Here is a 14929-nt window from a genome sequence, read left to right on the forward strand (position 1 = left end):
AGCGGGCTGGGAAGAGGCCGGGCGGTGGGAAGAGTGAGAGGCAGAGGAGCAGCTCCCGGGCTGGGGGTGAGACAGTGAGGCACCAGCAGGGCTGAAGGCAGCTGCCGGGACCCCCGAGTAGGACTCACCAGAGCAGGCAGCGGCGATGCCCAGCGGGAAGTCAGCAGGGGTGCAGGCAGGTCCATGCAGGTGAGTGCGGGAGCGCTGCAGAATGCTTTTAGAGAGAGGTTTCGAACACCCGGTGGTCTTGGGACTTAGCAAGGGGAAGGGTAAAATCTAGCAGTGAGTGCTGGCAGCGTCTCTGCAGACCCATCTCCTTCATGTCTCCGTTGCTCATTTTTAAGTCACTCAGATGCCAGGTGAAGACCTCTGAACTGTCGCTGTCGGCTAACACACAGACACGAATGGGGATTTTTTGCAAAGCACAACCTGAATCGCCACCTTTGAGCCTGGTACTAAATTAAAGCCCCTATTTCTATTTCTTTCATTGTAATAGGCGGTAGGTAGGTAGGCGGTATAAAATCAAGATGGTTTTCTGTTGTCTTTTTCTTCTCGCTCTTGACACGTATTCTGCTGGATTCAAAAGTAAAACGATTGATTAAAACCAGAGGACAAGCAACTCAAAGGTAAACAGTAGACAGCATAAGGAAAAGACTGGAAGTTCATTGTGAGAACAGAAATGCATCTGGGTTCAGAGACAAATTTTTCTAGGCTTGCGGTTCCTTTCAGTGAGACATTTTGTTGTTGTTTCATTTAGACTGAAAAGAAATTAATATATATTATTAAACATAAATTGTATTAAATATGAGAAAACATGTCTGTTTATCATCTTTGGGGACTGTACTTTTATTACTTTTCTTCTACTTTACAACCATTGACCACCATTCTGCTGCGAAGAGCCCAGCAGGAACTTGTTTTGCCTGACATCAGCCTCTGCTGAAAAATAGCAGGCTTTATTGAGTCCTTATTTATCTTATTAAAAATGTAATTTAACCTATCTGAAAGAGCAGGGGGTCTGAGGAGGGCTTTTTTCAATCATGTCTACTATGCAGCGGAAAATTAAAAAGGACTGAGCTGGATGGACTCCTCAGCAGCCCAGTCCCCTGGTTTGTTCTTTATCAGTGGGAATAAGGGTCGCCCAGTTGTTCGGGAGTCAACAGCATCAGCATAACATCCTGGGTTGTTTTCAGGATTATCAATAACGTAAAAGTGTAAATGATTGATTAATAGTTCTGAAAATTAAAATTGTTGGAGGTTATTTTGCTGTGCAGAACACAGATGCCAATTATGTGTAGCATGAAACAGAAGGACAGAAAAGGTAATCATGAAGCGCAAAAGGTAAAAATTGGATATGTATATGCTTCTGTAAAAACTCAAACAAAACTGAAATTTGATTATTTTTCCTTTTGAAATTTTTAGACCATATTGCGGAAACATCTGAACTCATTTGAACTCATCAACACAAATTATTCATCATAGGGAAATTCCTATTAAGAACAAACTCTAAAAGTTCTAAAAAAATTCAACAGTTCCAGTTTGTGATCACTGCAATAAGTAACCCGTCTTTTCACGGGCATCCCTAAGATTTGGATAGAAGTACCACAGAGAATAAAACCTACAGCAAATGATTTCATCAGTCCTAATACTCACAGAAAAAGTGTATTATTTCATTCATGTGTTTTTGCAGCTTTGAGTGTGTCATGGAAACAGTCTGTTTACTACACCTTTTCTTTTAAAATAAAATATCAGGTGGAACCAAATACAATAAAATAGGTCTGTCAATAACGTTCAGCTAATGCATGTTCCCTGTACTTTGCTTCTGAATGCACGTGAATTGTTAAACATCACTACGAGCTCCAGTTACGTTTTCAGGAGCTGCAAGAAACACCCCAGGGATCAGACACCTCCACCTTTTTTCTTTTTTTTTTTTTTAAATTTTTTTTTTCAGGTGTTCTCCCCCCTCCAATGCTGGTGGTAGAAAAACAGTTCAAAGGATTTTGACAGCGTGCATGGTCTCCCTCTGCAGCCTCCTTGGAGCCATTTCCTTTGATTTGAGCAACAGCTTGGAAATATGGAGAAACACAGGGAAAGCCCTTCAGGAACTGGCGTCCTGTGAAAATCTTTGGGCTGTTCGCCTCATCTATCTCCTGCAGGAAGAAAGGCACAGCTGGCTCTTCCCAGCAGCAGACAAGAGGAATAGATCGTTTCAGGCTCAGCTGTTGGGGAATTTAAATTCCCTCTGTAAGGCGAGCGAAGCAGAACTGTATTGTGAGAATTGCCAATGCAAGAAGGAGAAAATCTCCATCTGTAGATTCTACATCGCTGACATGAGACAAAAATTAAATAGCACGAGGGATACTGAAGCCAGCCAGGTGCTCTCCAGAGCGATCTCTGAACTGCTGGAGCGTTTTAATAGTCCCTATGAAGACCTCAAAGCTATGAGATACAATCCTGACTGGGCAGACATAGTAGCTTTTAAACTTGTCCTTCAAATGAGAGAAGCCGTGCTGAAAGCTCATTTAATGCCAGCATCTACAAGCTTTCAAACAACACTGCATCCATTTTTTGCCATTCTGAACTATGCTATCTTCTCATCAGCGAGTGTACAGAAGTGCTGGATGGATAACATCAACCTATCGCTTCCTTTCACCCACTATGAAGGAATCTCCTTTTTCATCCCATTCCTGGGCTCAGAAGAATTTGTGTCCATTGAAGCCTTGGTAAAGGGACTGCGTTATGTACAGAGCTGTCTACTGCAGAAGGGACAGGAAAAGCTTATCAAGAAATCTAAAGAAATCCTGTCCACAATGACCCTTAAGATCAGTCTGATAGTGATAGCCTGCCTCATTTACCCCATAATCCTGATATCCTTCAAGCAAATGACAGACTGGATACACAGTTATGCCAGAAACATCAAGGAAAAGACAGAGGACTTGAAAAGGGAGAGGCGGCTAGCTGAGGACCTCTTACACCAGATGTTGCCAAAATCTGTGGCCAAGCAGCTAAGGAAATGCCAAAAAGTTGAGGCAGAAAACTACGATCAGGTTAGCAGATGGAAAGGATGCCGTCACCAGGGATAGAAAAGTATTCACCTAAAAAAGCACCTACCTTGCCACTGTTTTGAGGAACCTGGTTTTGCACTGATAGTTGAGTGTGGACAGAAATCCAAACATCCACAATGGGTTTTGGAACGAGCTGCACAATGTGCCAGGAAGCACTTAGGCTGATGGGGAAGGAAGAAGAGCTGAAATTTCCAGAAGTGTAGCTTTAGATGTCAAAGATCCTATGTTGGCAAGTTGTCTTCTTTGGGTTTAAGAGTCTACTCGCGAAAGCCAGTCAGCATCGCTAGATCATGAGTACACAGGAGCAAGAACTGAGTTTCCTCCCTGTAATGGGACTTAGAGAAGGATGAGAGGGATGGAGGATCTCGTAGCCTCAAGTGTGTAATGTAACGAAGCCTGTCGACATAAAAACAAGGGCAGAGTTTAGCCAGGCACCCATCTATTTGCAGCTCTGCCTCACCGCACGCACGCTGCTGTCAGCGCTGGATGTGGCAGCTGCGCTGCACAGCCCACAGCCAAAGCCCCACGCTACAGTAATTGCAATTCTATTCACTCTTCTTCCCTGGATGCTCTGTTACTTTCAGCTGTGAAACACAACAATAAATGTTTGCATATAATTTGTAGGTGTCATTATCGAAACAGCAACCTGTAATTGCACAATTAATTACAATTCACAATAGTCATGACATCAAAAGTAGCTGAACCAAGGCAGGGAGTGAAAAGGTGGCTCTTCTGGATTAATTGGTATTACCAAAGATGAATAAAAGAGCAATTTCAGTTTAAACACTGTCAAAGTTCAGGCAGCACAGAGAAGAAACGCTTAATTCTTTGCCAACAGCTATAACACACATTTCCCTTCCTCAATTCAGTTATTATGGTTTCTGTTGTTCTTTCTTTTATAAATCTGATTTATTTTTTTAAAAGTTAATTTCTTCGTAAATTACTTGATAGTAAGAGATAAATATCACTCGAAGAAAAACAAAATCCAGTTAATATTTCCTAATTCAACAAGAGCAGAGACAGCAGTTGAGTTCTTATTTCGCAGTTTGTTCAGATACCTAGTTTTCATCTCTACTACAGTTTAAATCGCTTTAAAAGAAAAACCAGACACTAATTCTACAAGAAGCGTGTTGATCCCTGCTCACAAGATCCAAAGTATTTGATTTTCAGTCTCCCATCTAGCACCAGGTATTCAGAGAAATGCAGATGATAAACTTTGGAGATAAACATAATTTTACCTGTCAAAGTAACAGAGAAGAGAACAATTCAAAGCCAGAGCGTGTTAATTTAGGATTGTATCTATTCAGTTCTGCAACACTGGTTCTCTGCGCAGCCTGTGCCTTAGGCTGCTCTGCTCAGAATTTCCCAAATCCCTGAACTCTTCAAAGGCTCTGCCGCTGTTGCCTGCAGACCTCAGCTTCCCCCTTTCCTTCTCCCTGCCACAGGTGACTATCTTTTTCTCGGACATCGTGGGGTTCACAAGCATTGCCGCCTCCTGTACTCCCTTGCAAGTCGTTGAGATGCTCAACAATCTGTACGTCTGCTTTGACAGCAGGATTGAGTCTTATGATGTTTACAAGGTGCGTACAAACCTGCAGGCAAGGAATCTGGCAGTTGTTCAAATCTTTCTTACTTTGTTCCCTAGTGAATACCAAATACACCAGGGCAGCTGGACAAAAGCCATGAAATCCAAGACCCGCGATCACACTGGGAATACGCCGTAGCTTGGCAAGCGTTGGACAGCCAAGACATCTTTTATTCTTATTTCCTTTTGAAAGAAAAGCTTGGTGCCCACCACTTAAGTGACATGTGCCCCTCTCTATCAGGTGGAAACCATTGGTGATGCCTACATGGTAGTGAGCGGCCTGCCAGAGAGGAATGGCACCAAACACGCCGACGAGATTGCCAAAATGTCCCTGGATCTGGTGGCAGCAGTTCGTCAGGTTGTGATCCCTCATATGCCAATGGGCAGACTGCAGCTGCGGGCTGGGATACACACAGGTACGGGGGCTGAGACATGAGAAAAAGAGAATAAAGGACAGTCTAATTATGTGAGGAGAAAAGAATTCTGCATTTCTGTACGAGCCATTGACTCCCCGCAGACTCCAGGATGAGTATTTCTCCTGGTTCCAGCAGTAACAGTGGGGTGAAATGACTTCTGCATGCACCGGTGTAGAAAGGGCTGTGAAACAATTTAGTATTGGCAAAGTGCATCTTCCCTGATATCAGCACCCATTAGCTACAGCTAATCAAATAGTGACTTCTCTCCTTAAGTAAATCATAGATTCATATAAATATACATACTGTGCAGCCAGGCCCTGGATGCACTGAGTGTTCCCGTTACCATTGCTCTCTGAGGATCCAGAGTGACTAGCAAAGGTGTCTGCATTTGGCACCTCCCGGCACTTTTTCCACTTGGTTCTTACTGGGGTCTCTCTGCCCTGTATTTCCTCAGGACCCTGCGTGGCTGGAGTTGTGGGGTACAAAATGCCTCGGTATTGCCTTTTTGGGGACACTGTAAACACGGCCTCCCGCATGGAGTCCACCAGCTTGCGTAAGTGACTCGGGCACAATCTGCGTGTTCTTTACGCGCCAGTCAGGCTCACACCCGCACTCTGCATCTCTCAGGTACTGCAGTGAGAAGAAACCCCCTAACACCTCCTCACATTGGGCATGGCCAAGTGTGAAATAAGGTTCGTAGAGGAGAAGGAGCATTCTCTGCGGCACACGCCAGGCTAGAGAACTAATTACCGTAGATCTACTGCAGTCCCCACTATCCCTGTACATACACTGGTTATCAAATAAGCAGAAGAAACTCTTGTGTATTCATGTGGGCAAGTAGGGTCACATCCCTTATGCCATTGGAAGAGGAGAAAGAGGGTGACGAAAGCCAAATAGCACAAGGTAAGTTGAGTTTGATTTTAAGGCCTTTAACACAAAGGCATTAGGTAGAAACACCATGGCTACATAGAAGAGGGCAGCTCATGTTTCCTTCGTTCAGCCTTTTATGCTGCCTTTGCTACCAATACCACCCATTTTCCCTGCTGTACCGTGCTGTTGTGCAGAGATGCCCAGTGCAGCTCCGCACGTCACGTCAGTGGGTCCGGTAACCTGCTGAACTGCTTCTATGTTTTAGCCAACATCTGTGTACAGTGTTATCGAGTCCTCAACCAGCATTTAAGGCATCTTCCCCTTCTCTGTGCTGCTTCTTCAACCTGACATTTTCCAAAGAGAGGGTGGAAACACTGGGCTGACAACTGCAGGCGGGCTGGCGTGTGGGCCCTCGGTACAGGGCAGTCATTCATTTCTAGTGCTCTGTTCTGAATCCTAGCGCAGAAGATCCACATCAGTTCCGCTACATACGACGCTCTTCTCACAGACGATGCATATGAAATTGAACTGAGAGGAGAAATTGAAGTCAAGGTAACAGCTTTTCTGTAACTTTGCAACAGTAAAGGAGTTTAATGAGATAGGAAGGAGATAGGATAGATTTGGCCATTGCTCTTCTGTGAATTTTAAGTCAATTTTTAACTGTGGCCCCAAGGTTCTTTTGCTAATTCAGTTGGGAAGTGGCTATACATTACTCCTCCTAATTGACACAAAAATATTACCGCGTGCTTTGAAATACAGCTGCTCTGTCTGCGTCTGCATGGAACCACATGAACACGGGTCAAGTGTTAGGATTCAGTTACCAAGACACATGGGTGTAAGGCTGATTTTAAACCCTTAGAAATACTGCCAGTGACCAGCAAGGCCTTTTTCTGAACTGAAAGAATTATTAGCACCCAAACTGCATATAAATTACAGTTCTTTACCCAAGCATCAGCTACCTGTGAGAGAAGGAGAGATAACAAATGCAGTACAGGTGGTAGCCCTGGCCCATAGTGATTCTCTGCTTCACATCCCATGAAAATAGCTGTTTTCTGCTCTCTGCTTTTCTTGTCCCAGGGCAAAGGGAAAATGAAAACCTACTGGCTTCTTGGTAACAAGAACTACAGTGTCCAAAATGACAGCCTGGTGTGTCACTGGAATCCAGCAATCTCCAAGAAAAAGATGATGGAAAATAGCCAGGGATCTGTTCAACAAGTAAGGAGGTGACCGTTTAGCAGGGTGAGACGTCCTAGATAACGTGCCATTCACTAAGGGCTAAGACATGTAGAACTCGCGTCTTTGTCCTGCAAGTGGAAGGCTCTGCTGGGTACAAATACAAGCTCTAAAGTGTGTTCCTCTCTGTCCATAGCGTAGCGCAGGTGCTGTGGGAGCAGCACTGGCTGAGCAGAGCCCTGACAGTCACACTCAAGGGAGTCCCAGACCAGCCTGGAGCCCTGAGAGTGCCACCCACGGCGCCAGCCAGAAGCAGAGGAATGGCTTTCATCAGAGCTCCCAACAGAGCCTCCAGGAGAACCTCACTTCATTGGGCTCGCTTGCTTTGGGGGAAGGTGACAAAGGTGCCAGTTTAGAACACAGGGCACAGCTTGGAGACCACGGTATTAAAGCAATGTGGAAAAATGAGTTTCTCCCAGGTTTTGTAGAAGAGATGTGACAGGATAAGAAATGGACTGCCCCAGGCACACACATTTCTTTTAAATAACATTCTCTTTTTGTCCTCGCCACAATTCACATTTTTAACTAGTATGTTTACTTGGAAACCTAAAACACCAACAGAAATTTAGAAAGGTGTCTCTAAACAAGGAGAGGCTACAAAAGCGCAGGTGGAGCTCCATCAGGAGCATGAGCGATAGATAAAAGATGTACAGCAATGTGACTCCTTTCACTCCAGTAAAGCTATTCTAGATTTCTATTTGTAGGTGACACAGAATCTAGCCAGAGAAGTCCAGACATAGTGAGGACACTTTCAGAACTGGAGCCAGCTTATTTCAGGCTAGCCTGTACCTCTCCCCAGTAAACCATCACTTGCAAGGCATGTATAACTGTAGACAGTAGGAGAGGGAGTAGCAAGACCCTGATGGAGAAGAAAAAGGGTTAATTGCTCTTTTTGATCACTGTTTCAGAGATGCAAATGAAGTGGGAACAATATTTAATTACTTCTATTAAATCTCTGCAGCACTTTGTCTTTCCAGCTGTTTTCCACTACAGAGGAATCTCCTCTCCATACATGTATTTTTTTCCCTTATCCAATCACCGGGGGGGTTGATGGTGAGACAAAGATGCAGCCGACCTGCATGGAAGACGTCAGAAGGACAAGCTATTTCTCCCATCAGATTGTAATTTGCTTTTCTTGTTGAAGGAAAAGACTCCTCTGCAGTGATGAGCAAAGCATAATAAATTCCTCTTCTACGTATGACTCGGAGAAATCAAAGTAAAATGAATTACTTCCTGATGTTCACAATTAGTAACTCTACATGGAGTTTAATTAATTTGTAAGTGGTCTGCACATATCATTAACCCTATCCTGCTAGCTGCTGCCTTTGAGCAATTCCAGAGGGAACCATTCTGATGGGAAGTGTGGGGGAGAGGGTTTGGCCCATCTCCTCTCCCAGTCAACAGGTCCACGTAGAGCATCACTACTGCAAACCAGAAAGATCTTCGCAGATTAAAGTTCTTTTTAAGGGAGGCAAGGCGGTGCTTAATGGTTGCAAAAAGCAACAAAAATAAAAGCATGTATTTAAGAGGAAGTCATGCTTGGAAAGCGGAAATTGGTCTTTGTTTTTAATATTTTTTTTTTTTTGCCAAAATAAAAGTAGCTTTATGGGCTTCAAAGGAAGCTGGTCAGGCTACCTCTGTCGTTCACTTGGCCTATAAGAACAACTGAAAAACCTCATATAAGGTTGAAATGAAAGCCGGGAGCCGCTCTTTTCAGTCAGCTGAGGGACAGTCGCTGCAGCAGTGCCCGTGAGGCTCTGTGAGAGACAAGCTTAGCCTGAGGCGACGAGGTCAACTTGCTCTCAAGGGCTGGGGATCTCTGAAGGTCAGCTGAAGAACCATTTGGTCTTACAATTAAGCAAGCCAAAATTGGAGGCTGAAATATTTACAATAAATGTAATATGCATGTTTCTACGTGAACCACAGAACTGACTCTAGCCCTAGTGTCTTATAAATCAAGATCAGATGGTGTTATAAAAATATATTCACCAGTTCAAGCCAGAATTATTGTAAGCAAATTCAGTGGTTCAACTCACGCAGGATTTTGCTTCAATGATCACAATGCTCACTCCAGTCTCACAACTTATAAAATCCTAACAAGATATTTTGCCCATCTCAAGCACAACTTCCCTTCCCACCTCCCCAGATCTCAGAACTTGTCTACACGGAATACCAACATTGGTGCAAATACAATTTCATTTCTGTTAAAAGATATCTGCAAGAACGTGGTTAAGATTTTCCCATTAAGGTAGCTGGTAAGTTGCTCCAATACTTTCACACCAAAGAACACAAATGTAAACCCTATCACAGCAAGCTGCATCACAGAAAGCCGTGAGGAATACAAATCAAACACTTCAAAAAAATAACTCTTTTTAAAGTCAGTCTCCTGAATCCAAGGGGATGGTGGTGTGTTGTTGGTTTTTTAAAATGCTTGATGATGTATTACTGGAGATGTGTGGAGGCTGCACAGGCGCGCTCGCACAACACACACACAATCACATGTACTCAAAAACATATATATAAATCTAGGTTGATGCCCAGTACTGATACTGAAAGGCTGGAATCCTTTCATCTGGTTCCTGTCAGCACTCAGCAAGTGGGATCAAATGTGGAAAAAAACCTACAACCCAACAATTAAAAAAACAGGAAAGGGGGGACTGAGAGAAATATTGTTGAAGAGCCATGACTTTCAAGTCAGCGAAGGAAAATGCCTCAGGTGCACATATCCCTTCACAAGCAGGCATGAAAGGAACACCACTGGGGAGAGGGAGAGGGACAGCTGGGTACCGCAGGGCAGCTCAGCGCCACAGGAGCCCCATGCTGTCTCTAATTGTTATGAAAATCCTGGGTCAAGATCAGAGGCAAAATTATTTGCATGGAAAATTGAGCCTGTTCTGATCTTCATCTCTTCAGAGGCTTCAGTGTGGATTTTTAATTGAGAAAATAGTAGAAAATGGCCCTGTGTGCTTGATGATAGACAGCAATTAGTGTTTATTAAGAAAACATGCTTTGGTTCAACTCTGAACAGTCCTTCTCCAGAGGGGAAGGAGGAAGTGATGAGCTGCTTTCTATGCATATGGCTGATGCTTTGATATAGTGACTTGGTTTCCAAAGATTGTTGGGTTGTGTACGCCTAACATACAACAAGCCTTGAAGTGGATGAAGACTGAGGCTGTACCAGGTTGGCTGGCCTAACTCTGAGGCTGACTTTGGGTAAGATGAAACATTTTCTGGACTGAAAACTTGGGTCTGGATCAGACCAATGCCAAGTCTCGCGTTTACGCTAAGATGGGGTAGTGGATTTCAACCTAGTCAAAGGCACAGAGACATACCTTTGACTAGACAAATCCTGCAGGGATAAAAACAGTTTCCATTTTTGAGTTTGACACGCAAAGTCAGGTTCCCCATAGCCTTCCCTGAGCATCAAGGGTTACGCCTCATTTCCATAAAGATCATATGGGTTTTTTTACCCATCCTGCACCAGTCACACTGGGATGTACATACATGGGATGCAGAGTCTGGCAAATAAGCTGCGACGGTCCTCGCAGCAGATCTAGAAACAAGAATCTCTGCTTCCCCCTTCAGCAAGCCTCTTCACACCTGAATTCTCACACAGCCAGCGCAGGGCGGTGCAATAATCGGCATTTTCCCAGACTAACGCCAGGTGGCATCAGAGGCCCGGCTCATAAACGGGGCACTCAACAGTGCTCTAAGCATCCTTCTGGGCTGCCCAGAAAAGACTGGGCTCCAGTCCCCCCACACGCACTTTGTCACGAGCAGTGGAAGGAGAAGGAGGGAACGTCACTGAGTTGCCATAGCATTTTCCTCGAGACAGAGAAGGACAGAGAAGCTAGAAGGGCGAAACAAGTCTTTTAAGGCAAGGCATTAAATGGGAACAGAAAACAGAGAGCAGGTTAGAAGGGAGGCAGATTAACAAAATTAAATAGAAAAGAGAAAATCCTGGAGTATTTGTTAGCTTCTAGATGGTCCTGATTCCCAAAGCCACTCTGGCAACAACTGTTCCCTACTCTCACATATTCCAGGACAGTTGGGATGATCTCTGTGGCCCAGATGCAGAAATGGAAGCCAAAAAAAAAAAACAAACCAAGGCTGAGCACTTGACTCCGCTAACAACTTGTTCAATAACCTCCAGTAAGTTACCTAACCTGTGGGCTCCTCACTCTTTTCAGGGTGTTAAGAAGTTTGTTATTAAAGACGTATCAAAATTAGAGGGGGGTGGGAAGCTGGAAAGAAAAATAGTTCATTGAAATTCATTAGTTTGACAAAGTTATTGCCTGTGACATTTCACAGATCCTGGCTGATACTGCTAGAGAAGGAGAGTAAAAGCTATCCCAGACTGTGCAGTAGTTGGGGTAATTCAGGTGCTCACCCAGAATGGAGAAGTCCTGTCCCCAAGTCCCTTCTGCCCTTCCTTTACTGTGCTGGCATACTCCCAGCTCCTGCTGGGATGCTCAGCGCATGAAGCCCTACTGCCACTTTTGTTCTCATCCATTAAAGCGCAGCTGGAGCCAAGTGCCAGGGGTTTGGCCTTTAGACTATTCAGTAACACCAGCCACTTTGCATTCACCTTATGTGAGCCAACAGTATTTTTAGTCCTCAGCTGAATGATGGCAAGCTGGGAAGCTCCCCTGGCTAATAGTCTCCCACCCTGCAGAGGTTAGGCCATACAGCCAGTGACCCTGGCAAACCCCAGGGTATCAGCCTCGGGGGCTATTGTCTTTTGTCTGATGCGCCTGCTTTCAGTATTGTTCAGAAAAAGCCCCATGGACACGTCAGACTGGGATCCAGTCAGATCCCCAAGGGCGTTTTGCCTTTTCCTATTTATACCGTGCATCAGAGACTACAGGGAGTCCATTAGCTGATCAACTGACCTGCAGATACAAGGAGCTGCTTAATTAGCAGGTATAAAGGAACATAAAGGGGATGTGTGTCACTCCCAAGGGAGTGACATAAAGACAACAGCTGCCTGAAAACATTTTTTCCTTCCCTATTTAAAGAGTTCTTTAAAGACGTGGCTTTTTACTCTCTGCTAATTAAAAACAGCAGTTCAGGCTTGCATTGATCCTTCAGTACAAGAGCTCGCATAATCAAACTCATGGAAACAACAAAAGGCAAGAGCATAAAATCCCCGTGATTTTGTGGAGTTTGTGCTCCTTGTCCTCATCTCACAGGAACTCTTAATTCTTCTGTGAGTGCCTTTTACTTGTTCTCAAAGCAGGTCACTGCTGCACAGCACAGACAGATATGAACTGACTTTGCTATGGGATCAGAACCACAGTTTATTGACTCCTAGGCCAGTGCCCATCTCATTAGGCCCCAAAAAGAAAGGATGGTTATTAGAGCAATTGTCCCAGGAAATCACAGAGGACACTAGGTCAGTCCATTCACTGTACTTCCATATGTCATATCTGGCTGCAGCCAGTCCAGAAAACAACAAGTTTTTTCTATTGCAAAGTCCTTGAAATACAGAACAACTTATCCAGATTGGACCAGATCCAAAGAACTTTGTGATGTGCCATCACCGGAGTTTCTGCCTCTCCGGAACATTCCTGCCCTCGCTCAGCTCAGTACAGGTCTAACAGCAACAGCAGTTTCCCCACTGCACTGCTTGGGATTTCTTACTGCCCAAATTTAGGCTGACAGAGGCCTTAGCTGTGGACCCTAAGGACCAGGGATTTTGTTTTTAAACTCTCAAGAACATGCACAAGGCAGGAGAGAGTCAGAGTCTATTTCAGGAAGGTGTTTGTGGCAGTCAGGCTAAAATTAGACCATTTGTTCCTAAAAAGACTGTGTAGAACGACAAGGATTTGGCAAGAGGCTCTTCAGTTGGGAATGTGACACAGGAAGCGCCTACATGGCTGTTGGCAGTGATGTCACCTGGCTGCCCAACGGTGCCGCGCAGCAGGGTCCTGGGAAGCTCCGAGAGCGAGCACTGGAACTTGTTCAAGCCACTCTGTATCTGCAGGCGGCTGAGTGCAGAGCAGGGCGCGAGGCAGAAGTGTTGACAGGCTCCACCGCTTAACGCTCCCAGATAAGGGAATCTGTAGCCATGACAGAGAACTGTTATTCTTGCACTATTTGTGATGGGCTCTTCAGCGAAGTATCAGTCCCCTCTTCCTGTCACGCCCCCCTCCTCTTGCTGCTCCAGGAATTCCTGCCTTCTGAACTTTCTGCCTTCCACACATGGCTCCCCAACACTTGTGCTTAGCAGCCTCAAGCTGGCAGGATCATTAAGGAACGAATCAGCGGGCACTGCGCCTAGAAGCTCAGCCTGGAAGGACAGGACATTTTGTTGTCTCAATGAAGGGACTTGCTTTGAAGCTAAGTTAAGGGGTACCAAATCAAGCTCTCAGACCTGTGTAAGTAGGGATCTGTTTTGAGGTTTAAAGTACAGTAGTATAATGATTAGGGATGTGCAAAAAATAGCTCTGGAAAGCCACACAGTGTTACAGTTAAGAGGTATAGAAGTTTTAAATACAGCCTCTCTCCTCCAGTAGAAGCTTTCTGGTCATTAGGCAATTACTGAGTATCTGCAAAGGCTCTCGTTCATTCTTGCCGTAGCTGCACAGACAACAACCGAGTTTCATAATACCCACGTGAGACAGGGGAGCATCATACACACTTCGTGCAGGGGGAAAACACAAACAGTTGTTCAGACTGCAGACAAGATCACGAGAGTGATGCACATTTCCACTTCGCAAAGCAATACTTTAATCACTGGCCAATCCCGTGTCCCATAGAATTACAGAATAAAAGACCCAAAAGAGATAAGCTTAGCTATATCATCTTGCTCTCAATGCTTGACACAAGGAGAGAAAACTACAGAGAAGAGAAGTGTGCTCTAGCAATTTGGAAAGCAGGTTATTTACAAAATGAGCAGCACGACAACACCAGCTCTGTCTGCGAGTGAGGTCTGTTTGGACCTCTGTTTTTTTTTTTTTTTAATTAAACTGACTAATCCCGTTTGATTTAGATCAGTTCAAAAACAGTTGAAACTATTCAGTTTATGAACGAATACTTATAACAACTTATTTTTTCAAAAAACATTATATTTTCTAGAAAATGTGGTTTGCTGTTTTTCTTCTATTACCACCTTCTTTCTCTTCCACTCCCCCCAAAACCAGCCGTAGCCATTAATATACATATGTGTCTGTCCTCAGTGGCAGTTTTGATGTGCCTGGAGGGAATGACTGTGCTGGCTGTGGTTAGAGATCAGGACACATAATTTGCTTTAAGCCTCCTAGAGCTAAAGAAAGGTCAGATTTGGAGCAGTCTAGCTGTTCAGACCCGTATCCCCTTTACTCCTTACTGTCTAAGGGCAGCTCTGATTTATTAGCATGTCATCTAGTGGATTTGCACCCTAGTTCACCTCTACCTCTCACAAACCATCTCTCTGCACTAAAATACCATCATGTGCTAAAGTGTCAAAGATGTCCTCTCCCTATTACACTTGTCAGGTGCATCTGACCTATCTAGGCTAAAGAACGTTGCTGTATCATATCCCTTCTCTCCTCCATTCATTCTTCCCATGGCCAATATTTTAGGCCTTCTTGGTCATTTCCTGATCTGCTCTGGCCCGTGATATGATGTCATGGCTCACAATGGTCTTCACACTTCAACACTAAGCAAAAAAATGTGCTGCTATCCTCAGGGAGGTGACATGGTAAAACAAATCCTCTTGGTCAAACAATGCAGAAGTTAGGCGAAGCATCTCCAGTGGGCAAGGGAAGCTAAAAGCATTC

General features: G+C 44.5%; 1 long non-coding RNA gene across 1 annotated transcript in view; it reads right to left on the reverse strand.

Moving 5' to 3' along the window:
* LOC134524130 (uncharacterized) overlaps positions 1-14929 on the reverse strand; it is a 32986-nt gene that overhangs the window by 7851 nt on the left and 10206 nt on the right. Inside the window, exon 2 of the long non-coding RNA XR_010073498.1 lies at positions 129-573. This is a non-coding gene — a long non-coding RNA (uncharacterized LOC134524130). The remainder of the gene's footprint in view (positions 1-128; positions 574-14929) is intronic.

Source organism: Chroicocephalus ridibundus, chromosome 16 (genome assembly GCF_963924245.1).
Source record: "Chroicocephalus ridibundus chromosome 16, bChrRid1.1, whole genome shotgun sequence".
Lineage (NCBI taxonomy): Eukaryota > Metazoa > Chordata > Aves > Charadriiformes > Laridae > Chroicocephalus > Chroicocephalus ridibundus.